Source organism: Euprymna scolopes, unplaced genomic scaffold (assembly GCF_053919585.1).
Source record: "Euprymna scolopes isolate OS-2025 unplaced genomic scaffold, ASM5391958v1 sca39, whole genome shotgun sequence".
Lineage (NCBI taxonomy): Eukaryota > Metazoa > Mollusca > Cephalopoda > Sepiida > Sepiolidae > Euprymna > Euprymna scolopes.
The window spans coordinates 91,902-119,718 of record NW_027633424.1 but is presented as its reverse complement, the minus strand read 5'-3'; the positions used below and the strand labels follow the sequence as shown (position 1 = coordinate 119,718).

General features: G+C 55.0%; 36 non-coding genes across 36 annotated transcripts; all 36 read right to left on the bottom strand.

Annotated features, from left to right (window-relative positions):
- Positions 1-1,391: 1,391 nt before the first annotated feature.
- LOC145274625 (U2 spliceosomal RNA) lies at positions 1,392-1,584 on the bottom strand. Its single transcript, XR_013866837.1, has one exon. It is a non-coding gene; the product is annotated as a U2 spliceosomal RNA (small nuclear RNA).
- A 357-nt stretch (positions 1,585-1,941) lies between these two features.
- LOC145274559 (U2 spliceosomal RNA) lies at positions 1,942-2,142 on the bottom strand. Its single transcript, XR_013866779.1, has one exon. It is a non-coding gene; the product is annotated as a U2 spliceosomal RNA (small nuclear RNA).
- A 357-nt stretch (positions 2,143-2,499) lies between these two features.
- LOC145274557 (U2 spliceosomal RNA) lies at positions 2,500-2,700 on the bottom strand. Its single transcript, XR_013866777.1, has one exon. It is a non-coding gene; the product is annotated as a U2 spliceosomal RNA (small nuclear RNA).
- A 357-nt stretch (positions 2,701-3,057) lies between these two features.
- On the bottom strand, positions 3,058-3,258 carry LOC145274556 (U2 spliceosomal RNA). The gene has a single exon (XR_013866776.1). It is a non-coding gene; the product is annotated as a U2 spliceosomal RNA (small nuclear RNA).
- A 357-nt stretch (positions 3,259-3,615) lies between these two features.
- On the bottom strand, positions 3,616-3,816 carry LOC145274555 (U2 spliceosomal RNA). Its single transcript, XR_013866775.1, has one exon. It is a non-coding gene; the product is annotated as a U2 spliceosomal RNA (small nuclear RNA).
- A 357-nt stretch (positions 3,817-4,173) lies between these two features.
- Positions 4,174-4,374, bottom strand: LOC145274554 (U2 spliceosomal RNA). The gene has a single exon (XR_013866774.1). It is a non-coding gene; the product is annotated as a U2 spliceosomal RNA (small nuclear RNA).
- Positions 4,375-4,731: 357 nt separating this feature from the next.
- Positions 4,732-4,932, bottom strand: LOC145274553 (U2 spliceosomal RNA). The gene has a single exon (XR_013866773.1). It is a non-coding gene; the product is annotated as a U2 spliceosomal RNA (small nuclear RNA).
- A 357-nt stretch (positions 4,933-5,289) lies between these two features.
- Positions 5,290-5,490, bottom strand: LOC145274552 (U2 spliceosomal RNA). Its single transcript, XR_013866772.1, has one exon. It is a non-coding gene; the product is annotated as a U2 spliceosomal RNA (small nuclear RNA).
- A 357-nt stretch (positions 5,491-5,847) lies between these two features.
- On the bottom strand, positions 5,848-6,048 carry LOC145274551 (U2 spliceosomal RNA). Its single transcript, XR_013866771.1, has one exon. It is a non-coding gene; the product is annotated as a U2 spliceosomal RNA (small nuclear RNA).
- A 357-nt stretch (positions 6,049-6,405) lies between these two features.
- Positions 6,406-6,606, bottom strand: LOC145274549 (U2 spliceosomal RNA). The gene has a single exon (XR_013866770.1). It is a non-coding gene; the product is annotated as a U2 spliceosomal RNA (small nuclear RNA).
- Positions 6,607-6,963: 357 nt separating this feature from the next.
- LOC145274548 (U2 spliceosomal RNA) lies at positions 6,964-7,164 on the bottom strand. The gene has a single exon (XR_013866769.1). It is a non-coding gene; the product is annotated as a U2 spliceosomal RNA (small nuclear RNA).
- Positions 7,165-7,521: 357 nt separating this feature from the next.
- LOC145274547 (U2 spliceosomal RNA) lies at positions 7,522-7,722 on the bottom strand. The gene has a single exon (XR_013866768.1). It is a non-coding gene; the product is annotated as a U2 spliceosomal RNA (small nuclear RNA).
- A 357-nt stretch (positions 7,723-8,079) lies between these two features.
- Positions 8,080-8,280, bottom strand: LOC145274545 (U2 spliceosomal RNA). The gene has a single exon (XR_013866766.1). It is a non-coding gene; the product is annotated as a U2 spliceosomal RNA (small nuclear RNA).
- A 357-nt stretch (positions 8,281-8,637) lies between these two features.
- Positions 8,638-8,838, bottom strand: LOC145274544 (U2 spliceosomal RNA). Its single transcript, XR_013866765.1, has one exon. It is a non-coding gene; the product is annotated as a U2 spliceosomal RNA (small nuclear RNA).
- Positions 8,839-9,195: 357 nt separating this feature from the next.
- LOC145274543 (U2 spliceosomal RNA) lies at positions 9,196-9,396 on the bottom strand. The gene has a single exon (XR_013866764.1). It is a non-coding gene; the product is annotated as a U2 spliceosomal RNA (small nuclear RNA).
- A 357-nt stretch (positions 9,397-9,753) lies between these two features.
- On the bottom strand, positions 9,754-9,954 carry LOC145274542 (U2 spliceosomal RNA). Its single transcript, XR_013866763.1, has one exon. It is a non-coding gene; the product is annotated as a U2 spliceosomal RNA (small nuclear RNA).
- A 357-nt stretch (positions 9,955-10,311) lies between these two features.
- Positions 10,312-10,512, bottom strand: LOC145274541 (U2 spliceosomal RNA). Its single transcript, XR_013866762.1, has one exon. It is a non-coding gene; the product is annotated as a U2 spliceosomal RNA (small nuclear RNA).
- A 357-nt stretch (positions 10,513-10,869) lies between these two features.
- On the bottom strand, positions 10,870-11,070 carry LOC145274612 (U2 spliceosomal RNA). The gene has a single exon (XR_013866826.1). It is a non-coding gene; the product is annotated as a U2 spliceosomal RNA (small nuclear RNA).
- Positions 11,071-18,098: 7,028 nt separating this feature from the next.
- LOC145274627 (U2 spliceosomal RNA) lies at positions 18,099-18,288 on the bottom strand. Its single transcript, XR_013866839.1, has one exon. It is a non-coding gene; the product is annotated as a U2 spliceosomal RNA (small nuclear RNA).
- A 357-nt stretch (positions 18,289-18,645) lies between these two features.
- LOC145274540 (U2 spliceosomal RNA) lies at positions 18,646-18,846 on the bottom strand. The gene has a single exon (XR_013866761.1). It is a non-coding gene; the product is annotated as a U2 spliceosomal RNA (small nuclear RNA).
- Positions 18,847-19,203: 357 nt separating this feature from the next.
- Positions 19,204-19,404, bottom strand: LOC145274538 (U2 spliceosomal RNA). Its single transcript, XR_013866760.1, has one exon. It is a non-coding gene; the product is annotated as a U2 spliceosomal RNA (small nuclear RNA).
- A 357-nt stretch (positions 19,405-19,761) lies between these two features.
- On the bottom strand, positions 19,762-19,962 carry LOC145274537 (U2 spliceosomal RNA). The gene has a single exon (XR_013866759.1). It is a non-coding gene; the product is annotated as a U2 spliceosomal RNA (small nuclear RNA).
- Positions 19,963-20,319: 357 nt separating this feature from the next.
- LOC145274536 (U2 spliceosomal RNA) lies at positions 20,320-20,520 on the bottom strand. Its single transcript, XR_013866758.1, has one exon. It is a non-coding gene; the product is annotated as a U2 spliceosomal RNA (small nuclear RNA).
- A 357-nt stretch (positions 20,521-20,877) lies between these two features.
- On the bottom strand, positions 20,878-21,078 carry LOC145274535 (U2 spliceosomal RNA). The gene has a single exon (XR_013866757.1). It is a non-coding gene; the product is annotated as a U2 spliceosomal RNA (small nuclear RNA).
- Positions 21,079-21,435: 357 nt separating this feature from the next.
- On the bottom strand, positions 21,436-21,636 carry LOC145274533 (U2 spliceosomal RNA). Its single transcript, XR_013866755.1, has one exon. It is a non-coding gene; the product is annotated as a U2 spliceosomal RNA (small nuclear RNA).
- A 357-nt stretch (positions 21,637-21,993) lies between these two features.
- On the bottom strand, positions 21,994-22,194 carry LOC145274532 (U2 spliceosomal RNA). Its single transcript, XR_013866754.1, has one exon. It is a non-coding gene; the product is annotated as a U2 spliceosomal RNA (small nuclear RNA).
- A 357-nt stretch (positions 22,195-22,551) lies between these two features.
- On the bottom strand, positions 22,552-22,752 carry LOC145274531 (U2 spliceosomal RNA). The gene has a single exon (XR_013866753.1). It is a non-coding gene; the product is annotated as a U2 spliceosomal RNA (small nuclear RNA).
- Positions 22,753-23,109: 357 nt separating this feature from the next.
- On the bottom strand, positions 23,110-23,310 carry LOC145274530 (U2 spliceosomal RNA). Its single transcript, XR_013866752.1, has one exon. It is a non-coding gene; the product is annotated as a U2 spliceosomal RNA (small nuclear RNA).
- Positions 23,311-23,667: 357 nt separating this feature from the next.
- Positions 23,668-23,868, bottom strand: LOC145274529 (U2 spliceosomal RNA). The gene has a single exon (XR_013866751.1). It is a non-coding gene; the product is annotated as a U2 spliceosomal RNA (small nuclear RNA).
- Positions 23,869-24,225: 357 nt separating this feature from the next.
- On the bottom strand, positions 24,226-24,426 carry LOC145274527 (U2 spliceosomal RNA). The gene has a single exon (XR_013866750.1). It is a non-coding gene; the product is annotated as a U2 spliceosomal RNA (small nuclear RNA).
- Positions 24,427-24,783: 357 nt separating this feature from the next.
- LOC145274526 (U2 spliceosomal RNA) lies at positions 24,784-24,984 on the bottom strand. The gene has a single exon (XR_013866749.1). It is a non-coding gene; the product is annotated as a U2 spliceosomal RNA (small nuclear RNA).
- Positions 24,985-25,341: 357 nt separating this feature from the next.
- Positions 25,342-25,542, bottom strand: LOC145274525 (U2 spliceosomal RNA). Its single transcript, XR_013866748.1, has one exon. It is a non-coding gene; the product is annotated as a U2 spliceosomal RNA (small nuclear RNA).
- A 357-nt stretch (positions 25,543-25,899) lies between these two features.
- On the bottom strand, positions 25,900-26,100 carry LOC145274524 (U2 spliceosomal RNA). The gene has a single exon (XR_013866747.1). It is a non-coding gene; the product is annotated as a U2 spliceosomal RNA (small nuclear RNA).
- A 357-nt stretch (positions 26,101-26,457) lies between these two features.
- Positions 26,458-26,658, bottom strand: LOC145274523 (U2 spliceosomal RNA). Its single transcript, XR_013866746.1, has one exon. It is a non-coding gene; the product is annotated as a U2 spliceosomal RNA (small nuclear RNA).
- A 357-nt stretch (positions 26,659-27,015) lies between these two features.
- On the bottom strand, positions 27,016-27,216 carry LOC145274521 (U2 spliceosomal RNA). Its single transcript, XR_013866744.1, has one exon. It is a non-coding gene; the product is annotated as a U2 spliceosomal RNA (small nuclear RNA).
- Positions 27,217-27,573: 357 nt separating this feature from the next.
- LOC145274520 (U2 spliceosomal RNA) lies at positions 27,574-27,774 on the bottom strand. The gene has a single exon (XR_013866743.1). It is a non-coding gene; the product is annotated as a U2 spliceosomal RNA (small nuclear RNA).
- Between the last annotated feature and the right edge of the window lie 43 nt (positions 27,775-27,817).

Here is a 27,817-nt window from a genome sequence, read left to right as displayed (position 1 = left end):
GTCCTCCGAGATGAAGCTGGGCACCCCTTTTATCGTAACAGCTGCCCTTCTCTTAGACTTGTATTCCGGCCTCAGTCGAAATCCTTTCCATGTGAGATCCCCTTTTGACAGTCTCTCTGCAACCTCCCTTGATGGCAAAAGGATATCCCACATGGCAAAAAAACGCCGAACCATATACTGGGCCGGAATCCGCAGCTCTCCCAATATTTCCGCCATCTTCTCCTGCGGGATCCTGGTGAGTCCCTTCCCCTTCTCGTCGAAGGTGAGGAAGGCGATCGACCGCTCCTGTATGGCCTCTTGTACCCCTGGAACAATCTTCATCACGCTGCCGGACGCATATTCCTTAAAATTATTTTCCAGGAGGTCTTTGTAGTACTGGGGGGTCTTCTTCTTGCCTCCTGGAACCGCCGTACTTGTCTTTGCGCCCGACCATGCAGTTGTCACCTCTCTTTGTGCAGCCGGAATTGGGGAATCGTCCTTGGTGAGGGCTGGCCAATCCTCCGCACTGGCTGGTACTGCTTCCGTCGCTGACGCCCTCCCTGACCCCGGGGAGCACCCATCCACCACTATTACCTCCTCCGATTTTGCCTTTCTGAGGCCCTCCATCGACGGCTTTTGTGGGCTGTTCCTCTCAGATTGCGTTCCAGTTGGGGGACCCTCGTCCGGGACCCACCAACGCTTAACCGGCCGTCTACGGTTTTTCCGCGCCTCCTCCCAGGTCGCAGCCTCCTCGTCTCCTTTCGACTCCCTCATGGAGTTCCTCCAAGCCTCCGCCACTTTCTCCCTTGTCATAGCCCCTGCTCTGCCTATAGCTACAGTTGGGGGGACTTCTATGATGGCAACGCTAGGACCCACCTCATTGGGGGTACCCCACGGGGCATCCCCCCCCGCGACCATCATTCTGCCTGCCTTAGCGACCGCTGCACTCGAACTGGGGTTGCCTTTACGGGCAGCAACCCCCGACACGCGTCTCGAACTGGGGGCGGCGACCCCCGCGACCGAACTCGACCCTTCCGAACTCACTCCAGTAGTCTCGACCACTGGACTGGGGGCAGCGACCCCCGCTCTCGATCCGACCTCTGGGGTGGCGACCCCGGGAACCCTTCTCGAACTGGGGGTGCCTTGCGGGATGGCACCCCCCCGACCCGTCTCGGACACTACACCTGGGGCGTCCCCCAAGGTGGCAGGAGCAGAGGCCTGCTCCATCTAAGTGAAGGCCCGGAGCCCAACTAGTGCCCGCCGATTCGGAAACCAAGGGACCTTCGCCTAAAAAGGCACGTCGGTATCCCTTGGCCCTGCCGGCTGCTTAAGCTCTAGCTAGACCCCGGACTATCTGTAAAAAAATAGAAAACAACAGTTAACAAGAAACAAAACAAAAATTCAACAAATTCTCAAGGAGGTCCAATCCCCAAAGAAGGGGCTGGTCCTCGCAAGAGCAAGACGCCAAAAGAGGCCAAAAAAAAGAAAAAAGACTTTTGACCAAAGGCCAAAAGCTCCCAACTCGTCAACTAATAGCAGACCAGAGCAAGCACTGAAGAACAGATACTACACTTTGATCTTAGCCAGAAGAGGCCGAGAAGCGATAAAGGGGCTCCCTCCGGGGCCGGGGTCGTCAGTGGACCGGTCCGGGCGGCAAAGGTTGCGGGCAGAGCGACAACGACCCCCCTACCCCCGGCCCCTCTCTACTAGTGGAAGCGTCGATCGCAGGCAGCGGCCAAGGAGGGCCGCCCGCCCGCCTCCGTCATCCAGCTAATGAGACCAACGAACGGTCCATCCAGCCGAGCGGACCGAACCGAAAGCGAACGAAAGCAAAGCCAGCAACAACTAAGTAAAGGGAAGTAAGGACCAACAAAGTCGTTTAGTTTAGTAGTAAGATCAAAGTAGTAGTCAGTCTGTTTTTGGGATTGCGTTTTCTGACTCTTTCCCGAGCGAGCTGGGGTCAGAATCGGGGCTGTTAACTCCTGGAGGCAGTGCAATACCAGGCCAACCCGTGGAGAAGGGGGAGCAAGCTCCTAACCCTTGACCGAGTTCCAAAAATCAGTTTAATATCGTGATCCCTCCATGCGAGGGACCTATCAGATATTAAGCTGATAAGAACAGATACTACACTTTGATCTTAGCCAGAAGAGGCCGAGAAGCGATAAAGGGGCTCCCTCCGGGGCCGGGGTCGTCAGTGGACCGGTCCGGGCGGCAAAGGTTGCGGGCAGAGCGACAACGACCCCCCTACCCCCGGCCCCTCTCTACTAGTGGAAGCGTCGATCGCAGGCAGCGGCCAAGGAGGGCCGCCCGCCCGCCTCCGTCATCCAGCTAATGAGACCAACGAACGGTCCATCCAGCCGAGCGGACCGAACCGAAAGCGAACGAAAGCAAAGCCAGCAACAACTAAGTAAAGGGAAGTAAGGACCAACAAAGTCGTTTAGTTTAGTAGTAAGATCAAAGTAGTAGTCAGTCTGTTTTTGGGATTGCGTTTTCTGACTCTTTCCCGAGCGAGCTGGGGTCAGAATCGGGGCTGTTAACTCCTGGAGGCAGTGCAATACCAGGCCAACCCGTGGAGAAGGGGGAGCAAGCTCCTAACCCTTGACCGAGTTCCAAAAATCAGTTTAATATCGTGATCCCTCCATGCGAGGGACCTATCAGATATTAAGCTGATAAGAACAGATACTACACTTTGATCTTAGCCAGAAGAGGCCGAGAAGCGATAAAGGGGCTCCCTCCGGGGCCGGGGTCGTCAGTGGACCGGTCCGGGCGGCAAAGGTTGCGGGCAGAGCGACAACGACCCCCCTACCCCCGGCCCCTCTCTACTAGTGGAAGCGTCGATCGCAGGCAGCGGCCAAGGAGGGCCGCCCGCCCGCCTCCGTCATCCAGCTAATGAGACCAACGAACGGTCCATCCAGCCGAGCGGACCGAACCGAAAGCGAACGAAAGCAAAGCCAGCAACAACTAAGTAAAGGGAAGTAAGGACCAACAAAGTCGTTTAGTTTAGTAGTAAGATCAAAGTAGTAGTCAGTCTGTTTTTGGGATTGCGTTTTCTGACTCTTTCCCGAGCGAGCTGGGGTCAGAATCGGGGCTGTTAACTCCTGGAGGCAGTGCAATACCAGGCCAACCCGTGGAGAAGGGGGAGCAAGCTCCTAACCCTTGACCGAGTTCCAAAAATCAGTTTAATATCGTGATCCCTCCATGCGAGGGACCTATCAGATATTAAGCTGATAAGAACAGATACTACACTTTGATCTTAGCCAGAAGAGGCCGAGAAGCGATAAAGGGGCTCCCTCCGGGGCCGGGGTCGTCAGTGGACCGGTCCGGGCGGCAAAGGTTGCGGGCAGAGCGACAACGACCCCCCTACCCCCGGCCCCTCTCTACTAGTGGAAGCGTCGATCGCAGGCAGCGGCCAAGGAGGGCCGCCCGCCCGCCTCCGTCATCCAGCTAATGAGACCAACGAACGGTCCATCCAGCCGAGCGGACCGAACCGAAAGCGAACGAAAGCAAAGCCAGCAACAACTAAGTAAAGGGAAGTAAGGACCAACAAAGTCGTTTAGTTTAGTAGTAAGATCAAAGTAGTAGTCAGTCTGTTTTTGGGATTGCGTTTTCTGACTCTTTCCCGAGCGAGCTGGGGTCAGAATCGGGGCTGTTAACTCCTGGAGGCAGTGCAATACCAGGCCAACCCGTGGAGAAGGGGGAGCAAGCTCCTAACCCTTGACCGAGTTCCAAAAATCAGTTTAATATCGTGATCCCTCCATGCGAGGGACCTATCAGATATTAAGCTGATAAGAACAGATACTACACTTTGATCTTAGCCAGAAGAGGCCGAGAAGCGATAAAGGGGCTCCCTCCGGGGCCGGGGTCGTCAGTGGACCGGTCCGGGCGGCAAAGGTTGCGGGCAGAGCGACAACGACCCCCCTACCCCCGGCCCCTCTCTACTAGTGGAAGCGTCGATCGCAGGCAGCGGCCAAGGAGGGCCGCCCGCCCGCCTCCGTCATCCAGCTAATGAGACCAACGAACGGTCCATCCAGCCGAGCGGACCGAACCGAAAGCGAACGAAAGCAAAGCCAGCAACAACTAAGTAAAGGGAAGTAAGGACCAACAAAGTCGTTTAGTTTAGTAGTAAGATCAAAGTAGTAGTCAGTCTGTTTTTGGGATTGCGTTTTCTGACTCTTTCCCGAGCGAGCTGGGGTCAGAATCGGGGCTGTTAACTCCTGGAGGCAGTGCAATACCAGGCCAACCCGTGGAGAAGGGGGAGCAAGCTCCTAACCCTTGACCGAGTTCCAAAAATCAGTTTAATATCGTGATCCCTCCATGCGAGGGACCTATCAGATATTAAGCTGATAAGAACAGATACTACACTTTGATCTTAGCCAGAAGAGGCCGAGAAGCGATAAAGGGGCTCCCTCCGGGGCCGGGGTCGTCAGTGGACCGGTCCGGGCGGCAAAGGTTGCGGGCAGAGCGACAACGACCCCCCTACCCCCGGCCCCTCTCTACTAGTGGAAGCGTCGATCGCAGGCAGCGGCCAAGGAGGGCCGCCCGCCCGCCTCCGTCATCCAGCTAATGAGACCAACGAACGGTCCATCCAGCCGAGCGGACCGAACCGAAAGCGAACGAAAGCAAAGCCAGCAACAACTAAGTAAAGGGAAGTAAGGACCAACAAAGTCGTTTAGTTTAGTAGTAAGATCAAAGTAGTAGTCAGTCTGTTTTTGGGATTGCGTTTTCTGACTCTTTCCCGAGCGAGCTGGGGTCAGAATCGGGGCTGTTAACTCCTGGAGGCAGTGCAATACCAGGCCAACCCGTGGAGAAGGGGGAGCAAGCTCCTAACCCTTGACCGAGTTCCAAAAATCAGTTTAATATCGTGATCCCTCCATGCGAGGGACCTATCAGATATTAAGCTGATAAGAACAGATACTACACTTTGATCTTAGCCAGAAGAGGCCGAGAAGCGATAAAGGGGCTCCCTCCGGGGCCGGGGTCGTCAGTGGACCGGTCCGGGCGGCAAAGGTTGCGGGCAGAGCGACAACGACCCCCCTACCCCCGGCCCCTCTCTACTAGTGGAAGCGTCGATCGCAGGCAGCGGCCAAGGAGGGCCGCCCGCCCGCCTCCGTCATCCAGCTAATGAGACCAACGAACGGTCCATCCAGCCGAGCGGACCGAACCGAAAGCGAACGAAAGCAAAGCCAGCAACAACTAAGTAAAGGGAAGTAAGGACCAACAAAGTCGTTTAGTTTAGTAGTAAGATCAAAGTAGTAGTCAGTCTGTTTTTGGGATTGCGTTTTCTGACTCTTTCCCGAGCGAGCTGGGGTCAGAATCGGGGCTGTTAACTCCTGGAGGCAGTGCAATACCAGGCCAACCCGTGGAGAAGGGGGAGCAAGCTCCTAACCCTTGACCGAGTTCCAAAAATCAGTTTAATATCGTGATCCCTCCATGCGAGGGACCTATCAGATATTAAGCTGATAAGAACAGATACTACACTTTGATCTTAGCCAGAAGAGGCCGAGAAGCGATAAAGGGGCTCCCTCCGGGGCCGGGGTCGTCAGTGGACCGGTCCGGGCGGCAAAGGTTGCGGGCAGAGCGACAACGACCCCCCTACCCCCGGCCCCTCTCTACTAGTGGAAGCGTCGATCGCAGGCAGCGGCCAAGGAGGGCCGCCCGCCCGCCTCCGTCATCCAGCTAATGAGACCAACGAACGGTCCATCCAGCCGAGCGGACCGAACCGAAAGCGAACGAAAGCAAAGCCAGCAACAACTAAGTAAAGGGAAGTAAGGACCAACAAAGTCGTTTAGTTTAGTAGTAAGATCAAAGTAGTAGTCAGTCTGTTTTTGGGATTGCGTTTTCTGACTCTTTCCCGAGCGAGCTGGGGTCAGAATCGGGGCTGTTAACTCCTGGAGGCAGTGCAATACCAGGCCAACCCGTGGAGAAGGGGGAGCAAGCTCCTAACCCTTGACCGAGTTCCAAAAATCAGTTTAATATCGTGATCCCTCCATGCGAGGGACCTATCAGATATTAAGCTGATAAGAACAGATACTACACTTTGATCTTAGCCAGAAGAGGCCGAGAAGCGATAAAGGGGCTCCCTCCGGGGCCGGGGTCGTCAGTGGACCGGTCCGGGCGGCAAAGGTTGCGGGCAGAGCGACAACGACCCCCCTACCCCCGGCCCCTCTCTACTAGTGGAAGCGTCGATCGCAGGCAGCGGCCAAGGAGGGCCGCCCGCCCGCCTCCGTCATCCAGCTAATGAGACCAACGAACGGTCCATCCAGCCGAGCGGACCGAACCGAAAGCGAACGAAAGCAAAGCCAGCAACAACTAAGTAAAGGGAAGTAAGGACCAACAAAGTCGTTTAGTTTAGTAGTAAGATCAAAGTAGTAGTCAGTCTGTTTTTGGGATTGCGTTTTCTGACTCTTTCCCGAGCGAGCTGGGGTCAGAATCGGGGCTGTTAACTCCTGGAGGCAGTGCAATACCAGGCCAACCCGTGGAGAAGGGGGAGCAAGCTCCTAACCCTTGACCGAGTTCCAAAAATCAGTTTAATATCGTGATCCCTCCATGCGAGGGACCTATCAGATATTAAGCTGATAAGAACAGATACTACACTTTGATCTTAGCCAGAAGAGGCCGAGAAGCGATAAAGGGGCTCCCTCCGGGGCCGGGGTCGTCAGTGGACCGGTCCGGGCGGCAAAGGTTGCGGGCAGAGCGACAACGACCCCCCTACCCCCGGCCCCTCTCTACTAGTGGAAGCGTCGATCGCAGGCAGCGGCCAAGGAGGGCCGCCCGCCCGCCTCCGTCATCCAGCTAATGAGACCAACGAACGGTCCATCCAGCCGAGCGGACCGAACCGAAAGCGAACGAAAGCAAAGCCAGCAACAACTAAGTAAAGGGAAGTAAGGACCAACAAAGTCGTTTAGTTTAGTAGTAAGATCAAAGTAGTAGTCAGTCTGTTTTTGGGATTGCGTTTTCTGACTCTTTCCCGAGCGAGCTGGGGTCAGAATCGGGGCTGTTAACTCCTGGAGGCAGTGCAATACCAGGCCAACCCGTGGAGAAGGGGGAGCAAGCTCCTAACCCTTGACCGAGTTCCAAAAATCAGTTTAATATCGTGATCCCTCCATGCGAGGGACCTATCAGATATTAAGCTGATAAGAACAGATACTACACTTTGATCTTAGCCAGAAGAGGCCGAGAAGCGATAAAGGGGCTCCCTCCGGGGCCGGGGTCGTCAGTGGACCGGTCCGGGCGGCAAAGGTTGCGGGCAGAGCGACAACGACCCCCCTACCCCCGGCCCCTCTCTACTAGTGGAAGCGTCGATCGCAGGCAGCGGCCAAGGAGGGCCGCCCGCCCGCCTCCGTCATCCAGCTAATGAGACCAACGAACGGTCCATCCAGCCGAGCGGACCGAACCGAAAGCGAACGAAAGCAAAGCCAGCAACAACTAAGTAAAGGGAAGTAAGGACCAACAAAGTCGTTTAGTTTAGTAGTAAGATCAAAGTAGTAGTCAGTCTGTTTTTGGGATTGCGTTTTCTGACTCTTTCCCGAGCGAGCTGGGGTCAGAATCGGGGCTGTTAACTCCTGGAGGCAGTGCAATACCAGGCCAACCCGTGGAGAAGGGGGAGCAAGCTCCTAACCCTTGACCGAGTTCCAAAAATCAGTTTAATATCGTGATCCCTCCATGCGAGGGACCTATCAGATATTAAGCTGATAAGAACAGATACTACACTTTGATCTTAGCCAGAAGAGGCCGAGAAGCGATAAAGGGGCTCCCTCCGGGGCCGGGGTCGTCAGTGGACCGGTCCGGGCGGCAAAGGTTGCGGGCAGAGCGACAACGACCCCCCTACCCCCGGCCCCTCTCTACTAGTGGAAGCGTCGATCGCAGGCAGCGGCCAAGGAGGGCCGCCCGCCCGCCTCCGTCATCCAGCTAATGAGACCAACGAACGGTCCATCCAGCCGAGCGGACCGAACCGAAAGCGAACGAAAGCAAAGCCAGCAACAACTAAGTAAAGGGAAGTAAGGACCAACAAAGTCGTTTAGTTTAGTAGTAAGATCAAAGTAGTAGTCAGTCTGTTTTTGGGATTGCGTTTTCTGACTCTTTCCCGAGCGAGCTGGGGTCAGAATCGGGGCTGTTAACTCCTGGAGGCAGTGCAATACCAGGCCAACCCGTGGAGAAGGGGGAGCAAGCTCCTAACCCTTGACCGAGTTCCAAAAATCAGTTTAATATCGTGATCCCTCCATGCGAGGGACCTATCAGATATTAAGCTGATAAGAACAGATACTACACTTTGATCTTAGCCAGAAGAGGCCGAGAAGCGATAAAGGGGCTCCCTCCGGGGCCGGGGTCGTCAGTGGACCGGTCCGGGCGGCAAAGGTTGCGGGCAGAGCGACAACGACCCCCCTACCCCCGGCCCCTCTCTACTAGTGGAAGCGTCGATCGCAGGCAGCGGCCAAGGAGGGCCGCCCGCCCGCCTCCGTCATCCAGCTAATGAGACCAACGAACGGTCCATCCAGCCGAGCGGACCGAACCGAAAGCGAACGAAAGCAAAGCCAGCAACAACTAAGTAAAGGGAAGTAAGGACCAACAAAGTCGTTTAGTTTAGTAGTAAGATCAAAGTAGTAGTCAGTCTGTTTTTGGGATTGCGTTTTCTGACTCTTTCCCGAGCGAGCTGGGGTCAGAATCGGGGCTGTTAACTCCTGGAGGCAGTGCAATACCAGGCCAACCCGTGGAGAAGGGGGAGCAAGCTCCTAACCCTTGACCGAGTTCCAAAAATCAGTTTAATATCGTGATCCCTCCATGCGAGGGACCTATCAGATATTAAGCTGATAAGAACAGATACTACACTTTGATCTTAGCCAGAAGAGGCCGAGAAGCGATAAAGGGGCTCCCTCCGGGGCCGGGGTCGTCAGTGGACCGGTCCGGGCGGCAAAGGTTGCGGGCAGAGCGACAACGACCCCCCTACCCCCGGCCCCTCTCTACTAGTGGAAGCGTCGATCGCAGGCAGCGGCCAAGGAGGGCCGCCCGCCCGCCTCCGTCATCCAGCTAATGAGACCAACGAACGGTCCATCCAGCCGAGCGGACCGAACCGAAAGCGAACGAAAGCAAAGCCAGCAACAACTAAGTAAAGGGAAGTAAGGACCAACAAAGTCGTTTAGTTTAGTAGTAAGATCAAAGTAGTAGTCAGTCTGTTTTTGGGATTGCGTTTTCTGACTCTTTCCCGAGCGAGCTGGGGTCAGAATCGGGGCTGTTAACTCCTGGAGGCAGTGCAATACCAGGCCAACCCGTGGAGAAGGGGGAGCAAGCTCCTAACCCTTGACCGAGTTCCAAAAATCAGTTTAATATCGTGATCCCTCCATGCGAGGGACCTATCAGATATTAAGCTGATAAGAACAGATACTACACTTTGATCTTAGCCAGAAGAGGCCGAGAAGCGATAAAGGGGCTCCCTCCGGGGCCGGGGTCGTCAGTGGACCGGTCCGGGCGGCAAAGGTTGCGGGCAGAGCGACAACGACCCCCCTACCCCCGGCCCCTCTCTACTAGTGGAAGCGTCGATCGCAGGCAGCGGCCAAGGAGGGCCGCCCGCCCGCCTCCGTCATCCAGCTAATGAGACCAACGAACGGTCCATCCAGCCGAGCGGACCGAACCGAAAGCGAACGAAAGCAAAGCCAGCAACAACTAAGTAAAGGGAAGTAAGGACCAACAAAGTCGTTTAGTTTAGTAGTAAGATCAAAGTAGTAGTCAGTCTGTTTTTGGGATTGCGTTTTCTGACTCTTTCCCGAGCGAGCTGGGGTCAGAATCGGGGCTGTTAACTCCTGGAGGCAGTGCAATACCAGGCCAACCCGTGGAGAAGGGGGAGCAAGCTCCTAACCCTTGACCGAGTTCCAAAAATCAGTTTAATATCGTGATCCCTCCATGCGAGGGACCTATCAGATATTAAGCTGATAAGAACAGATACTACACTTTGATCTTAGCCAGAAGAGGCCGAGAAGCGATAAAGGGGCTCCCTCCGGGGCCGGGGTCGTCAGTGGACCGGTCCGGGCGGCAAAGGTTGCGGGCAGAGCGACAACGACCCCCCTACCCCCGGCCCCTCTCTACTAGTGGAAGCGTCGATCGCAGGCAGCGGCCAAGGAGGGCCGCCCGCCCGCCTCCGTCATCCAGCTAATGAGACCAACGAACGGTCCATCCAGCCGAGCGGACCGAACCGAAAGCGAACGAAAGCAAAGCCAGCAACAACTAAGTAAAGGGAAGTAAGGACCAACAAAGTCGTTTAGTTTAGTAGTAAGATCAAAGTAGTAGTCAGTCTGTTTTTGGGATTGCGTTTTCTGACTCTTTCCCGAGCGAGCTGGGGTCAGAATCGGGGCTGTTAACTCCTGGAGGCAGTGCAATACCAGGCCAACCCGTGGAGAAGGGGGAGCAAGCTCCTAACCCTTGACCGAGTTCCAAAAATCAGTTTAATATCGTGATCCCTCCATGCGAGGGACCTATCAGATATTAAGCTGATAAGAACAGATACTACACTTTGATCTTAGCCAGAAGAGGCCGAGAAGCGATAAAGGGGCTCCCTCCGGGGCCGGGGTCGTCAGTGGACCGGTCCGGGCGGCAAAGGTTGCGGGCAGAGCGACAACGACCCCCCTACCCCCGGCCCCTCTCTACTAGTGGAAGCGTCGATCGCAGGCAGCGGCCAAGGAGGGCCGCCCGCCCGCCTCCGTCATCCAGCTAATGAGACCAACGAACGGTCCATCCAGCCGAGCGGACCGAACCGAAAGCGAACGAAAGCAAAGCCAGCAACAACTAAGTAAAGGGAAGTAAGGACCAACAAAGTCGTTTAGTTTAGTAGTAAGATCAAAGTAGTAGTCAGTCTGTTTTTGGGATTGCGTTTTCTGACTCTTTCCCGAGCGAGCTGGGGTCAGAATCGGGGCTGTTAACTCCTGGAGGCAGTGCAATACCAGGCCAACCCGTGGAGAAGGGGGAGCAAGCTCCTAACCCTTGACCGAGTTCCAAAAATCAGTTTAATATCGTGATCCCTCCATGCGAGGGACCTATCAGATATTAAGCTGATAAGAACAGATACTACACTTTGATCTTAGCCAGAAGAGGCCGAGAATTTATTTAGTCGTTACGGCCCCGACCTTGGCATTATCTACTGCCAAGGCCTTATTTGGGGTCCGTAACAACTTAGGCACCAGGGCCAAGTAGGGGGGTGTGGGGAAAAAAGAAATCGGGTCTTTACTAAAGCTAACGCTAGACTTGTACTGAAAGACAAGTTCTTTATTAAAAGACTACACTAGAGAACTATCATTCTACAATTCGCCTTACATTCTTACCAGGACCTATTTAAAACAAAACTAATTCTCCCCAGCTTAACGGGATGGCAGGCGACCTTCATGCATTCTGTAATAATAAAAAAGTGTATTTACATAAAACAAAACAAAAATATATGTACAAACAAAAGTATTTTTTTTTTTTTTTTTTTTTTTTTTTTTTTTTTTTTTTTTTTTTTTTTTTTAAATGGGGGTGAGATGAAGGGGAGGGGGGCAAGCTAAAATACACCCAAAAAAGAAAGAAAAAGAAAACAACTTAACAAAATGCCTATGGGGGCGGATTAGTAAGGGACCCTCCCATCCTACTCTCTACTCGTTAGTGGAACGCCCACTGTCTTCCGGTCCCCTCCCCGAAGGGAAAGGTGAAAGCAAGCAGGTCGCTCCCTAGTGGGGGAATGGAGGATCTAAGGGACAGCAAAAAACTGCTGGTGAAAAAATAACTTGTGGAGGGGGTTCGTCGGGAATGGACGGCGTCTTCCAAGATAAAAATGCATAAGGGGCAACAAAGGCCGGGGACAAAACAAACAAGTGGGAGTGGGCATCTTTGGAAGCTCTCCTAGTGCCGAATAAAAATAAATCAGGGACCGGATCGACACACATACATCCCTAGTCTAGGCCCTAATAAAGATACTCATCTTCCACTCGAAGTGGTTACCATTTCCTAACTAACCCTAGCTTCTACCCATGGACAAGAGTAAACTCTTGTTTAACAAATACATTGGGGTGGGTTCCGAGTATAGAAAACACCAACCCCAGCACCCTAGGACCAATTCTAACCAGGGGGAAGCACGAACTCGAACCTGGCTCCTCGTCGGATGCACAAACTAGTGTTGTGCACCCATCTTCTATCAAAGTCGATGCGGGGCAACCTTTCCCAATCGCATCTGATTTTCGTTTTAAGTTGGTGCTTAAAACGAACGACCAGATCCCGATCGGAAACAGACTGCCCCTCATAGACGATGTCTAGACGTGAAACCCACGTCACTAACCTAGCTACGGCTAGTATCGCTAGAAACACCAACCGTTTCTCCCTAGAAAACGGCGGGTCCACATTATCGACCACATACGCTAAATCAAGTGGCACCGACCGCTCGGGGTCGATGCGAGCCGTTACCTCCTCGACATACCTCCAGAGACTCCGCACCCCGCTGCAAAGAAAGAACGCGTGTTCCCTCGTCTCGTCCTCCTCCTCGTCATTGCAGCGGGGGCACGGGGGATAATAAAATTCTCTATCCCGGCAATCTCTGGCAAGTCGGTCGAAAAGTGGCAACGCGTCCCGGACCAGTCTCCACGTTACTGAAAATTCTGAATTATTTAAATGACTGCTGGCAGGCGCCCAACTCCACAGCGAGAGAACCTCCTCCCCCGACAGATGTAGCCGCTCCACCAGCGGATCGTTAGCGGTCCCCACCACTAGATCCCGATACAGCCTCCTCCTAGACCGCGCAAGGTCACTGGACCCCGGCAACGCCCTAAGGGCAGCCCGGCACTCGGTGAAGAAACGCGAATCCCCTGCTGGTCTTCTGCGACCTTCAGCGGCAGGGGCGGATACGAGCTGCGGAAAAGCCTGTTCCACCGCTGGTACCCAGTGCGTCTCCTCTAACAGTGTACGACTCAGGAACGCCAGTCTTTCAGCATGCTTGTGACTTTTCAAGTCCGGCATTCCCAAGCCTCCCTCGCCAAGTTTCTGCGTACAGACCTGTCTACGGACATACGGCTTTCCTCCTTTCCACAGCAGTTTAAAAAGGAGGCGCTCTAAAGCCTTACAGCGGTCCGCAGGCAGGGGAAGAACAGATAAACGGTAAAGGATCAGCGGAAACACGTAAGTGGCGCATGCCTCCGCACGACCCTTCAAGGACAACCTCCTTCGAATCCAAGACACGACCGACGATTCGACCTTCGTCTGTACCTCCGACCAATTCTTGTCCAACTGGAGATCCGGCCCGAACCACACGCCGAGGATCTTAACCGGGCCATCAGTCCAGCCGAACGCACCTGGAAGCGAGTTTACCCCGGTCCAGGCGCTCAACCGCAGGCCGACGGACTTGCTGCGATTGATCACGGCCCCTGTAACAACTTCGTACTCAGCGATCGCCTCTATCACCGCTTCGATGTCGTTACGACAAGCTGCGAAAACGGTGACGTCATCAGCGTACGCGGACACCCTGGCAAATCGGCCGCCAGGTAGAGCAATGCCGCGTAGGACTGGTCTCGCCGCCTCGTCCCTTAATTTGCGAAGGAAGGGCTCCAACGCCAGGACATAGAGCAGAGGCGACAGCGGACAGCCCTGCCGCACCGACCGAGAGACCCCAAAGGACTCCGACAACCTACCGTTGACTTGCACCACTACCGCGGGATCACGATACAGAGCAGAGACCCACTTGCGGAAGTCCGGACCAAAGCCGGCGGTTTCCACAACAGACCTCAGGAACCCATGGTCCACCCTATCGAACGCCTTGGACTGATCCAAATTGATCAGCGCGGCTTCCGTGTCGTCTTCTAAACCCTCTAAGATCAAGCGCACCAGGTGCAAGTTGTTCTGAATTGATCGACCCTTCACAGCGTAATTCTGATCCGGTTCGATCAAGTCACCGATAACAACCTGCATCCGGTTTGCGAGAACGCGAGCCAAAATCTTCACGTCTGCGTTAAGCAGAGTGATCGGCCTGTAATCGTCTAGATTCCCCCCTCCAGGTTGGTTCCCCTTCTTCAGAAGCGTGACCACTCCTTTGGTTACCTGTCTCGGGATCGAGCCCGTGACAAACCAGTGGTTAAACACGCCCGTCAGAAGGGGCACAAACATGGGCGACAGCCTCAAGAACAATTCATAGGGCAAACCATCAAGTCCCGGAGATTTGTTGAGGCCTACCTGCTTCAACGCAGTAATGACCTCACGCTCCGTAACCATCCCCTCGCAGCTAGCCGCTCGGTCCGCAGTAAGGCGGGGCGAGCCAGCCAAATAGCCGCCAAACTCCTGGCCGCGGAGTCTGGGTAGTTGGGTGAATCGCTCCTCCAGATGTTGTCGAAACCCGTTGCAGATCTCCCGCGCCGACACGAGAGAGCGCCCTTCCAGGTCTTTCACTTCCCGAATGTACCCATCCGAGCCACGTCTTAAAGCAGCCCCACGCTCAACAGCGTCAACGTTCGCGGCTTCGTTGGAGACTCTTTTTAACCTAGCTCTAACTACCTGACCTGTGTATCGCTCGCTAGCCAAGCGATTCAGGTCCTCCTTTACTAGAGCTAGTTCTAGGGAATCCCCCCCTGCCACCGCCCGGGTCAGTCTATCGTCTAAGTGCCTTTTGGTCCGAGCCCTAACTAACGCGAGGCTTTGGCTATAGTGGACACAAAAGCGCCTGATGGTGACCTTAAGCTTAACCCACCAGCTACTCCCGGTAACCGCCCCCACTAACTCCCTCTGGATTAGTGTTGTCAGCCGCTCCCGGAAGTCTTCCGACTCCAACAAGGAGGCGTTCAACTTCCAGTAGCCAGCCAACCTAGGCCTATTACCTAACTTCAAACGGGCCAACACGAGTTTGTGGTCCGAATGACCTAGCCAGTGGAACGTGGGACAAGATAGAAAATCTACGTCGCCCCTTCTAATTAACATCCTGTCCAAGTATGTACTTGGACTGGAGGCCGCACTAGTATGCCACGTCCACATCTCCCTCCCGGGGTGATCTAGACGGAACCTATCGACCAGATCGCACGAGGCCATCAGGTCAGACAGGCTGCTTTCACACCAACCCGACCCTCTAACCCCCCCGACCTTATCTATGCTGGGGTCCAGGACGGCATTCCAGTCCCCCATTAAGACTACCCGCTCCGGACCCGAAGAGAGAAACACCTCCACCCGCCGAAAAAAGGAAACCCTCTCGCTGGGGATGTTAGGTGCATAAACTGCCACTATCCGGAACACGCCGCTTTTAACGGCAACATCGACCACGACCAGCCTACCATGAGCGTCGGCGTGGATAACGGTAACCGTCGCAGACAGGGTGCGACTTACTAGAACAGAAACCCCACTGCTACGGAGATTGCCGTATGCTGAGTAAACGTCAAAGTCGTTGACCAGCACACTGCAATCCCCGGGCCCAACAAAGTGGGTCTCCTGCAACGCAGCTATATCTACCTCAAGGGCCACGAGATCCCTCAGCACGCGAGCAGCTTTGCTTCGAGATCTCATGCCCCTCGCATTCAAACTAGCCAGGTTCAAGCCCGTGGCCATGCTTCCCTACCTAGTAAAATTCGTCAACTAGGGGTCTGAAGTCCTCGGGGGACAGGACGTCAAAGGCTTGGCCAAGACTGCCCGAGAGCAGGTCGGACGTAAGCCGTCCGTCTCTAGCCAGGCCCCCAACGTCCAGAGGAAACGTAATTTTTAGAGCCCTATACAGGGAGGGGTGAACATAAATAGGGACCCGCCCCTCACATTTCTTGGCTATTTGCCCAAGTGATGGGTGCTCCCCGTCAAAGATTTTTTGCCCCCCGAAGGCTGTCTTGCTCTCTTCCAGCATTCTCCACAAGGCCTTCGCTCGCCCTCCCCTATTTGGCCGGACGAACGTGATGAGCTGAGGAGCATCCGGGAAATTTCTGGGATCAGCGACCTCCTTCTCGTCTACTTTTGTGAGGTTTTCGAGGGCCTTTAGGTGTTTTCTTTGCCTCCCGTTGAGGTCGCTGACCGTCTCCTCTATCCGGACTTCACACATCTTCTCCCCCGGCCAGAAAGGAAGTTTTCTGGTCTTTACTTCTCTGGGGGCTGCTGACTTTTCACTCGTCTGCTTCACAGTTGGCTCCTCAGCCTCCATGGGTGTCTCAGGAACTTCGCCCGGCTCCTTTTCCTCTTGAGGCGTGTTGAATAGGGGAGGGGTGGCCTGGACATCCTCTTCGGGGGCTGTTGGCGGATGCTCAGGGTCTTCTTCAGCTTTTTTCTCCCTTTTTGTTCCTTTTTTGGTGGTTTCTCCTCCTTCTTCATTTTCTGACTCGGAGGAGCTGACCCTGAGTTTGCGCTTGGCCGACACCGCCGCTCCTCTGGGTGTTGTTGTGGGAGCGGCCACCACTGCTGATTTCTTGGTTTTCCTGGACACTACCTTGCTCCAGGTGTCGGCCTTGTTCCCTTCCGCCGTCTTTTCCTCGTCCGGCTTCTGTCCAAGTTTCTCTTTTTCTGCTTCTATCCTTCTGGGACAGAAGCGGGACACGTGGCCAGGTTTTTGGCAGAACCAGCAGTGCGGTCTTCTACCTTCCACCAGGACAAGCATGGTCCATCCTTCACATGTCAGCTGGGAGGGAATTTTTTCTATCTCCTTCCTGTCCACCCTCATTTCCACTTTGATTTCCCCCATCCGGATTCCTCGGGGGCCAATCACCGGCTGCACGTTCTCCACTTCCCCATATTGGGCCATCGTGGCGCCCATCTGGTCCTCTGAGATGAAGCTGGGCACTCCCTTGACCGTCACCGCTGCTCTCCTCTTTGACTTGTATTCCGGCCTCAGTCGATAACCCTTCCAGGTGAGATCTCCTTTTGACAACCTCTCTGCATCCTCTCTCGTCGGCAAAAGGATATCCCACATGGCAAAAAATCTTCGAACAATGTACTGGGCCGGAATCCGCAGCTCTCCTAATATCTCCACCATCTTCTCCTGGGGGATCCTGGTGAGGCCCTTCCCCTTCTCGTCGAAGGTGAGGAAGGCAATTGACCGCTCTTGGATGGCCTCCTGGATTCCTGGTACCACCTTCATCGTACTGCCTGCCGTGTAGTCCTTGAAATTGTTTTCCAGGAGGTCTTTGTAGTATTGTGGGGTCTTCTTCTTGCCTCCTGGAGTTGCTGTTTTCGGCTTTTCGCCAGACCAGGCCGTTGTCCCTTCCTTTTGTGCAGCCGGAATTGGGGAATCGTCCTTTGTGAGGGCTGGCCACTCCTCTGCACTGGCTGGAACTGCTGTCGTCGCTGACGCCCTCCCTGACCCCGGGGAGCACCCATCTACCACTATTACTTCTTCCGACCTCGTTCTCCTCAAACCCTCCATCGATAGCTTTTGAGGGCTACTCTTTTCAGACTGGCTTCCTTTTTGGGCTCCCTCGTCCGGGATCCACCAACGTTTCACCGGCCGTCTTCTGCTCTTCCGGGCCGCCTCCCACGTCGCTGGCTCCTCGTCCCCTTGAGATTTCTTCATGGAGCTTCTCCACACCTCGGCCACCTGTTCCCTCGTTATGGCCCTTGCTACCGCTACGGTTGGGGAAACCTCTACCATTGCGACGTTAGGGCTATCCACACCCGGACCTACTACCTCGTTGGGGGAGCCCCGCGGGGCGATACCTCCGGCGACCATCATGCTACCAGCGGCAGCTACTGCGGCACTCGAACTGGGGTTACCTTTACGGGTGGCAACCCCCGACACGCGTCTCGAACTGGGGGCAGCGACCCCCGCGACCGATCTCGACCCTTCCGAACATTGTCCAGTGGCCTCAGCCACTGGACTGGGGGCAGCGACCCCCGCTCTCGATCCGGACACCGAACTTGGGGTGGCGACCCCGGGAACCCTTCTCGAACTGGGGGTGCCTTGCGGGATGGCACCCCCCCGACCCGTCTCGGACACTACACCTGGGGCGTCCCCCAAGGTGGCAGGAGCAGAGGCCTGCTCCATCTAAGTGAAGGCCCGGAGCCCAACTAGTGCCCGCCGATTCGGAAACCAAGGGACCTTCGCCTAAAAAGGCACGTCGGTATCCCTTGGCCCTGCCGGCTGCTTAAGCTCTAGCTAGACCCCGGACTATCTGGAAAAAAAGGAAAACAACAGTTAATAAACAAAACAAAAACTTAACAAGTTCTCAAGGAGGTCCAATCCCCAAAGAAGGGGCTGGTCCTCGCAAGAGCAAGACGCCAAAAGAGGCCAAAAAGAAAAAAGACTTTTGACCAAAGGCCAAAAGCTCCCAACTCGTCAACTAATAGCAGACCAGAGCAAGCACTGAAGAACAGATACTACACTTTGATCTTAGCCAGAAGAGGCCGAGAAGCGATAAAGGGGCTCCCTCCGGGGCCGGGGTCGTCAGTGGACCGGTCCGGGCGGCAAAGGTTGCGGGCAGAGCGACAACGACCCCCCTACCCCCGGCCCCTCTCTACTAGTGGAAGCGTCGATCGCAGGCAGCGGCCAAGGAGGGCCGCCCGCCCGCCTCCGTCATCCAGCTAATGAGACCAACGAACGGTCCATCCAGCCGAGCGGACCGAACCGAAAGCGAACGAAAGCAAAGCCAGCAACAACTAAGTAAAGGGAAGTAAGGACCAACAAAGTCGTTTAGTTTAGTAGTAAGATCAAAGTAGTAGTCAGTCTGTTTTTGGGATTGCGTTTTCTGACTCTTTCCCGAGCGAGCTGGGGTCAGAATCGGGGCTGTTAACTCCTGGAGGCAGTGCAATACCAGGCCAACCCGTGGAGAAGGGGGAGCAAGCTCCTAACCCTTGACCGAGTTCCAAAAATCAGTTTAATATCGTGATCCCTCCATGCGAGGGACCTATCAGATATTAAGCTGATAAGAACAGATACTACACTTTGATCTTAGCCAGAAGAGGCCGAGAAGCGATAAAGGGGCTCCCTCCGGGGCCGGGGTCGTCAGTGGACCGGTCCGGGCGGCAAAGGTTGCGGGCAGAGCGACAACGACCCCCCTACCCCCGGCCCCTCTCTACTAGTGGAAGCGTCGATCGCAGGCAGCGGCCAAGGAGGGCCGCCCGCCCGCCTCCGTCATCCAGCTAATGAGACCAACGAACGGTCCATCCAGCCGAGCGGACCGAACCGAAAGCGAACGAAAGCAAAGCCAGCAACAACTAAGTAAAGGGAAGTAAGGACCAACAAAGTCGTTTAGTTTAGTAGTAAGATCAAAGTAGTAGTCAGTCTGTTTTTGGGATTGCGTTTTCTGACTCTTTCCCGAGCGAGCTGGGGTCAGAATCGGGGCTGTTAACTCCTGGAGGCAGTGCAATACCAGGCCAACCCGTGGAGAAGGGGGAGCAAGCTCCTAACCCTTGACCGAGTTCCAAAAATCAGTTTAATATCGTGATCCCTCCATGCGAGGGACCTATCAGATATTAAGCTGATAAGAACAGATACTACACTTTGATCTTAGCCAGAAGAGGCCGAGAAGCGATAAAGGGGCTCCCTCCGGGGCCGGGGTCGTCAGTGGACCGGTCCGGGCGGCAAAGGTTGCGGGCAGAGCGACAACGACCCCCCTACCCCCGGCCCCTCTCTACTAGTGGAAGCGTCGATCGCAGGCAGCGGCCAAGGAGGGCCGCCCGCCCGCCTCCGTCATCCAGCTAATGAGACCAACGAACGGTCCATCCAGCCGAGCGGACCGAACCGAAAGCGAACGAAAGCAAAGCCAGCAACAACTAAGTAAAGGGAAGTAAGGACCAACAAAGTCGTTTAGTTTAGTAGTAAGATCAAAGTAGTAGTCAGTCTGTTTTTGGGATTGCGTTTTCTGACTCTTTCCCGAGCGAGCTGGGGTCAGAATCGGGGCTGTTAACTCCTGGAGGCAGTGCAATACCAGGCCAACCCGTGGAGAAGGGGGAGCAAGCTCCTAACCCTTGACCGAGTTCCAAAAATCAGTTTAATATCGTGATCCCTCCATGCGAGGGACCTATCAGATATTAAGCTGATAAGAACAGATACTACACTTTGATCTTAGCCAGAAGAGGCCGAGAAGCGATAAAGGGGCTCCCTCCGGGGCCGGGGTCGTCAGTGGACCGGTCCGGGCGGCAAAGGTTGCGGGCAGAGCGACAACGACCCCCCTACCCCCGGCCCCTCTCTACTAGTGGAAGCGTCGATCGCAGGCAGCGGCCAAGGAGGGCCGCCCGCCCGCCTCCGTCATCCAGCTAATGAGACCAACGAACGGTCCATCCAGCCGAGCGGACCGAACCGAAAGCGAACGAAAGCAAAGCCAGCAACAACTAAGTAAAGGGAAGTAAGGACCAACAAAGTCGTTTAGTTTAGTAGTAAGATCAAAGTAGTAGTCAGTCTGTTTTTGGGATTGCGTTTTCTGACTCTTTCCCGAGCGAGCTGGGGTCAGAATCGGGGCTGTTAACTCCTGGAGGCAGTGCAATACCAGGCCAACCCGTGGAGAAGGGGGAGCAAGCTCCTAACCCTTGACCGAGTTCCAAAAATCAGTTTAATATCGTGATCCCTCCATGCGAGGGACCTATCAGATATTAAGCTGATAAGAACAGATACTACACTTTGATCTTAGCCAGAAGAGGCCGAGAAGCGATAAAGGGGCTCCCTCCGGGGCCGGGGTCGTCAGTGGACCGGTCCGGGCGGCAAAGGTTGCGGGCAGAGCGACAACGACCCCCCTACCCCCGGCCCCTCTCTACTAGTGGAAGCGTCGATCGCAGGCAGCGGCCAAGGAGGGCCGCCCGCCCGCCTCCGTCATCCAGCTAATGAGACCAACGAACGGTCCATCCAGCCGAGCGGACCGAACCGAAAGCGAACGAAAGCAAAGCCAGCAACAACTAAGTAAAGGGAAGTAAGGACCAACAAAGTCGTTTAGTTTAGTAGTAAGATCAAAGTAGTAGTCAGTCTGTTTTTGGGATTGCGTTTTCTGACTCTTTCCCGAGCGAGCTGGGGTCAGAATCGGGGCTGTTAACTCCTGGAGGCAGTGCAATACCAGGCCAACCCGTGGAGAAGGGGGAGCAAGCTCCTAACCCTTGACCGAGTTCCAAAAATCAGTTTAATATCGTGATCCCTCCATGCGAGGGACCTATCAGATATTAAGCTGATAAGAACAGATACTACACTTTGATCTTAGCCAGAAGAGGCCGAGAAGCGATAAAGGGGCTCCCTCCGGGGCCGGGGTCGTCAGTGGACCGGTCCGGGCGGCAAAGGTTGCGGGCAGAGCGACAACGACCCCCCTACCCCCGGCCCCTCTCTACTAGTGGAAGCGTCGATCGCAGGCAGCGGCCAAGGAGGGCCGCCCGCCCGCCTCCGTCATCCAGCTAATGAGACCAACGAACGGTCCATCCAGCCGAGCGGACCGAACCGAAAGCGAACGAAAGCAAAGCCAGCAACAACTAAGTAAAGGGAAGTAAGGACCAACAAAGTCGTTTAGTTTAGTAGTAAGATCAAAGTAGTAGTCAGTCTGTTTTTGGGATTGCGTTTTCTGACTCTTTCCCGAGCGAGCTGGGGTCAGAATCGGGGCTGTTAACTCCTGGAGGCAGTGCAATACCAGGCCAACCCGTGGAGAAGGGGGAGCAAGCTCCTAACCCTTGACCGAGTTCCAAAAATCAGTTTAATATCGTGATCCCTCCATGCGAGGGACCTATCAGATATTAAGCTGATAAGAACAGATACTACACTTTGATCTTAGCCAGAAGAGGCCGAGAAGCGATAAAGGGGCTCCCTCCGGGGCCGGGGTCGTCAGTGGACCGGTCCGGGCGGCAAAGGTTGCGGGCAGAGCGACAACGACCCCCCTACCCCCGGCCCCTCTCTACTAGTGGAAGCGTCGATCGCAGGCAGCGGCCAAGGAGGGCCGCCCGCCCGCCTCCGTCATCCAGCTAATGAGACCAACGAACGGTCCATCCAGCCGAGCGGACCGAACCGAAAGCGAACGAAAGCAAAGCCAGCAACAACTAAGTAAAGGGAAGTAAGGACCAACAAAGTCGTTTAGTTTAGTAGTAAGATCAAAGTAGTAGTCAGTCTGTTTTTGGGATTGCGTTTTCTGACTCTTTCCCGAGCGAGCTGGGGTCAGAATCGGGGCTGTTAACTCCTGGAGGCAGTGCAATACCAGGCCAACCCGTGGAGAAGGGGGAGCAAGCTCCTAACCCTTGACCGAGTTCCAAAAATCAGTTTAATATCGTGATCCCTCCATGCGAGGGACCTATCAGATATTAAGCTGATAAGAACAGATACTACACTTTGATCTTAGCCAGAAGAGGCCGAGAAGCGATAAAGGGGCTCCCTCCGGGGCCGGGGTCGTCAGTGGACCGGTCCGGGCGGCAAAGGTTGCGGGCAGAGCGACAACGACCCCCCTACCCCCGGCCCCTCTCTACTAGTGGAAGCGTCGATCGCAGGCAGCGGCCAAGGAGGGCCGCCCGCCCGCCTCCGTCATCCAGCTAATGAGACCAACGAACGGTCCATCCAGCCGAGCGGACCGAACCGAAAGCGAACGAAAGCAAAGCCAGCAACAACTAAGTAAAGGGAAGTAAGGACCAACAAAGTCGTTTAGTTTAGTAGTAAGATCAAAGTAGTAGTCAGTCTGTTTTTGGGATTGCGTTTTCTGACTCTTTCCCGAGCGAGCTGGGGTCAGAATCGGGGCTGTTAACTCCTGGAGGCAGTGCAATACCAGGCCAACCCGTGGAGAAGGGGGAGCAAGCTCCTAACCCTTGACCGAGTTCCAAAAATCAGTTTAATATCGTGATCCCTCCATGCGAGGGACCTATCAGATATTAAGCTGATAAGAACAGATACTACACTTTGATCTTAGCCAGAAGAGGCCGAGAAGCGATAAAGGGGCTCCCTCCGGGGCCGGGGTCGTCAGTGGACCGGTCCGGGCGGCAAAGGTTGCGGGCAGAGCGACAACGACCCCCCTACCCCCGGCCCCTCTCTACTAGTGGAAGCGTCGATCGCAGGCAGCGGCCAAGGAGGGCCGCCCGCCCGCCTCCGTCATCCAGCTAATGAGACCAACGAACGGTCCATCCAGCCGAGCGGACCGAACCGAAAGCGAACGAAAGCAAAGCCAGCAACAACTAAGTAAAGGGAAGTAAGGACCAACAAAGTCGTTTAGTTTAGTAGTAAGATCAAAGTAGTAGTCAGTCTGTTTTTGGGATTGCGTTTTCTGACTCTTTCCCGAGCGAGCTGGGGTCAGAATCGGGGCTGTTAACTCCTGGAGGCAGTGCAATACCAGGCCAACCCGTGGAGAAGGGGGAGCAAGCTCCTAACCCTTGACCGAGTTCCAAAAATCAGTTTAATATCGTGATCCCTCCATGCGAGGGACCTATCAGATATTAAGCTGATAAGAACAGATACTACACTTTGATCTTAGCCAGAAGAGGCCGAGAAGCGATAAAGGGGCTCCCTCCGGGGCCGGGGTCGTCAGTGGACCGGTCCGGGCGGCAAAGGTTGCGGGCAGAGCGACAACGACCCCCCTACCCCCGGCCCCTCTCTACTAGTGGAAGCGTCGATCGCAGGCAGCGGCCAAGGAGGGCCGCCCGCCCGCCTCCGTCATCCAGCTAATGAGACCAACGAACGGTCCATCCAGCCGAGCGGACCGAACCGAAAGCGAACGAAAGCAAAGCCAGCAACAACTAAGTAAAGGGAAGTAAGGACCAACAAAGTCGTTTAGTTTAGTAGTAAGATCAAAGTAGTAGTCAGTCTGTTTTTGGGATTGCGTTTTCTGACTCTTTCCCGAGCGAGCTGGGGTCAGAATCGGGGCTGTTAACTCCTGGAGGCAGTGCAATACCAGGCCAACCCGTGGAGAAGGGGGAGCAAGCTCCTAACCCTTGACCGAGTTCCAAAAATCAGTTTAATATCGTGATCCCTCCATGCGAGGGACCTATCAGATATTAAGCTGATAAGAACAGATACTACACTTTGATCTTAGCCAGAAGAGGCCGAGAAGCGATAAAGGGGCTCCCTCCGGGGCCGGGGTCGTCAGTGGACCGGTCCGGGCGGCAAAGGTTGCGGGCAGAGCGACAACGACCCCCCTACCCCCGGCCCCTCTCTACTAGTGGAAGCGTCGATCGCAGGCAGCGGCCAAGGAGGGCCGCCCGCCCGCCTCCGTCATCCAGCTAATGAGACCAACGAACGGTCCATCCAGCCGAGCGGACCGAACCGAAAGCGAACGAAAGCAAAGCCAGCAACAACTAAGTAAAGGGAAGTAAGGACCAACAAAGTCGTTTAGTTTAGTAGTAAGATCAAAGTAGTAGTCAGTCTGTTTTTGGGATTGCGTTTTCTGACTCTTTCCCGAGCGAGCTGGGGTCAGAATCGGGGCTGTTAACTCCTGGAGGCAGTGCAATACCAGGCCAACCCGTGGAGAAGGGGGAGCAAGCTCCTAACCCTTGACCGAGTTCCAAAAATCAGTTTAATATCGTGATCCCTCCATGCGAGGGACCTATCAGATATTAAGCTGATAAGAACAGATACTACACTTTGATCTTAGCCAGAAGAGGCCGAGAAGCGATAAAGGGGCTCCCTCCGGGGCCGGGGTCGTCAGTGGACCGGTCCGGGCGGCAAAGGTTGCGGGCAGAGCGACAACGACCCCCCTACCCCCGGCCCCTCTCTACTAGTGGAAGCGTCGATCGCAGGCAGCGGCCAAGGAGGGCCGCCCGCCCGCCTCCGTCATCCAGCTAATGAGACCAACGAACGGTCCATCCAGCCGAGCGGACCGAACCGAAAGCGAACGAAAGCAAAGCCAGCAACAACTAAGTAAAGGGAAGTAAGGACCAACAAAGTCGTTTAGTTTAGTAGTAAGATCAAAGTAGTAGTCAGTCTGTTTTTGGGATTGCGTTTTCTGACTCTTTCCCGAGCGAGCTGGGGTCAGAATCGGGGCTGTTAACTCCTGGAGGCAGTGCAATACCAGGCCAACCCGTGGAGAAGGGGGAGCAAGCTCCTAACCCTTGACCGAGTTCCAAAAATCAGTTTAATATCGTGATCCCTCCATGCGAGGGACCTATCAGATATTAAGCTGATAAGAACAGATACTACACTTTGATCTTAGCCAGAAGAGGCCGAGAAGCGATAAAGGGGCTCCCTCCGGGGCCGGGGTCGTCAGTGGACCGGTCCGGGCGGCAAAGGTTGCGGGCAGAGCGACAACGACCCCCCTACCCCCGGCCCCTCTCTACTAGTGGAAGCGTCGATCGCAGGCAGCGGCCAAGGAGGGCCGCCCGCCCGCCTCCGTCATCCAGCTAATGAGACCAACGAACGGTCCATCCAGCCGAGCGGACCGAACCGAAAGCGAACGAAAGCAAAGCCAGCAACAACTAAGTAAAGGGAAGTAAGGACCAACAAAGTCGTTTAGTTTAGTAGTAAGATCAAAGTAGTAGTCAGTCTGTTTTTGGGATTGCGTTTTCTGACTCTTTCCCGAGCGAGCTGGGGTCAGAATCGGGGCTGTTAACTCCTGGAGGCAGTGCAATACCAGGCCAACCCGTGGAGAAGGGGGAGCAAGCTCCTAACCCTTGACCGAGTTCCAAAAATCAGTTTAATATCGTGATCCCTCCATGCGAGGGACCTATCAGATATTAAGCTGATAAGAACAGATACTACACTTTGATCTTAGCCAGAAGAGGCCGAGAAGCGATAAAGGGGCTCCCTCCGGGGCCGGGGTCGTCAGTGGACCGGTCCGGGCGGCAAAGGTTGCGGGCAGAGCGACAACGACCCCCCTACCCCCGGCCCCTCTCTACTAGTGGAAGCGTCGATCGCAGGCAGCGGCCAAGGAGGGCCGCCCGCCCGCCTCCGTCATCCAGCTAATGAGACCAACGAACGGTCCATCCAGCCGAGCGGACCGAACCGAAAGCGAACGAAAGCAAAGCCAGCAACAACTAAGTAAAGGGAAGTAAGGACCAACAAAGTCGTTTAGTTTAGTAGTAAGATCAAAGTAGTAGTCAGTCTGTTTTTGGGATTGCGTTTTCTGACTCTTTCCCGAGCGAGCTGGGGTCAGAATCGGGGCTGTTAACTCCTGGAGGCAGTGCAATACCAGGCCAACCCGTGGAGAAGGGGGAGCAAGCTCCTAACCCTTGACCGAGTTCCAAAAATCAGTTTAATATCGTGATCCCTCCATGCGAGGGACCTATCAGATATTAAGCTGATAAGAACAGATACTACACTTTGATCTTAGCCAGAAGAGGCCGAGAAGCGATAAAGGGGCTCCCTCCGGGGCCGGGGTCGTCAGTGGACCGGTCCGGGCGGCAAAGGTTGCGGGCAGAGCGACAACGACCCCCCTACCCCCGGCCCCTCTCTACTAGTGGAAGCGTCGATCGCAGGCAGCGGCCAAGGAGGGCCGCCCGCCCGCCTCCGTCATCCAGCTAATGAGACCAACGAACGGTCCATCCAGCCGAGCGGACCGAACCGAAAGCGAACGAAAGCAAAGCCAGCAACAACTAAGTAAAGGGAAGTAAGGACCAACAAAGTCGTTTAGTTTAGTAGTAAGATCAAAGTAGTAGTCAGTCTGTTTTTGGGATTGCGTTTTCTGACTCTTTCCCGAGCGAGCTGGGGTCAGAATCGGGGCTGTTAACTCCTGGAGGCAGTGCAATACCAGGCCAACCCGTGGAGAAGGGGGAGCAAGCTCCTAACCCTTGACCGAGTTCCAAAAATCAGTTTAATATCGTGATCCCTCCATGCGAGGGACCTATCAGATATTAAGCTGATAAGAACAGATACTACACTTTGATCTTAGCCAGAAGAGGCCGAGAAGCGATAAAGGGGCTCCCTCCGGGGCCGGGGTCGTCAGTGGACCGGTCCGGGCGGCAAAGGTTGCGGGCAGAGCGACAACGACCCCCCTACCCCCGGCCCCTCTCTACTAGTGGAAGCGTCGATCGCAGGCAGCGGCCAAGGAGGGCCGCCCGCCCGCCTCCGTCATCCAGCTAATGAGACCAACGAACGGTCCATCCAGCCGAGCGGACCGAACCGAAAGCGAACGAAAGCAAAGCCAGCAACAACTAAGTAAAGGGAAGTAAGGACCAACAAAGTCGTTTAGTTTAGTAGTAAGATCAAAGTAGTAGTCAGTCTGTTTTTGGGATTGCGTTTTCTGACTCTTTCCCGAGCGAGCTGGGGTCAGAATCGGGGCTGTTAACTCCTGGAGGCAGTGCAATACCAGGCCAACCCGTGGAGAAGGGGGAGCAAGCTCCTAACCCTTGACCGAGTTCCAAAAATCAGTTTAATATCGTGATCCCTCCATGCGAGGGACCTATCAGATATTAAGCTGATAAGAACAGATACTACACTTTGATCTTAGCCAGAAGAGGCCGAGAAGCGATAAAGGGGCTCCCTCCGGGGCCGGGGTCGTCAGTGGACCGGTCCGGGCGGCAAAGGTTGCGGGCAGAGCGACAACGACCCCCCTACCCCCGGCCCCTCTCTACTAGTGGAAGCGTCGATCGCAGGCAGCGGCCAAGGAGGGCCGCCCGCCCGCCTCCGTCATCCAGCTAATGAGACCAACGAACGGTCCATCCAGCCGAGCGGACCGAACCGAAAGCGAACGAAAGCAAAGCCAGCAACAACTAAGTAAAGGGAAGTAAGGACCAACAAAGTCGTTTAGTTTAGTAGTAAGATCAAAGTAGTAGTCAGTCTGTTTTTGGGATTGCGTTTTCTGACTCTTTCCCGAGCGAGCTGGGGTCAGAATCGGGGCTGTTAACTCCTGGAGGCAGTGCAATACCAGGCCAACCCGTGGAGAAGGGGGAGCAAGCTCCTAACCCTTGACCGAGTTCCAAAAATCAGTTTAATATCGTGATCCCTCCATGCGAGGGACCTATCAGATATTAAGCTGATAAGAACAGATACTACACTTTGATCTTAGCCAGAAGAGGCCGAGAAGCGATAAAGGGGCTCCCTCCGGGGCCGGGGTCGTCAGTGGACCGGTCC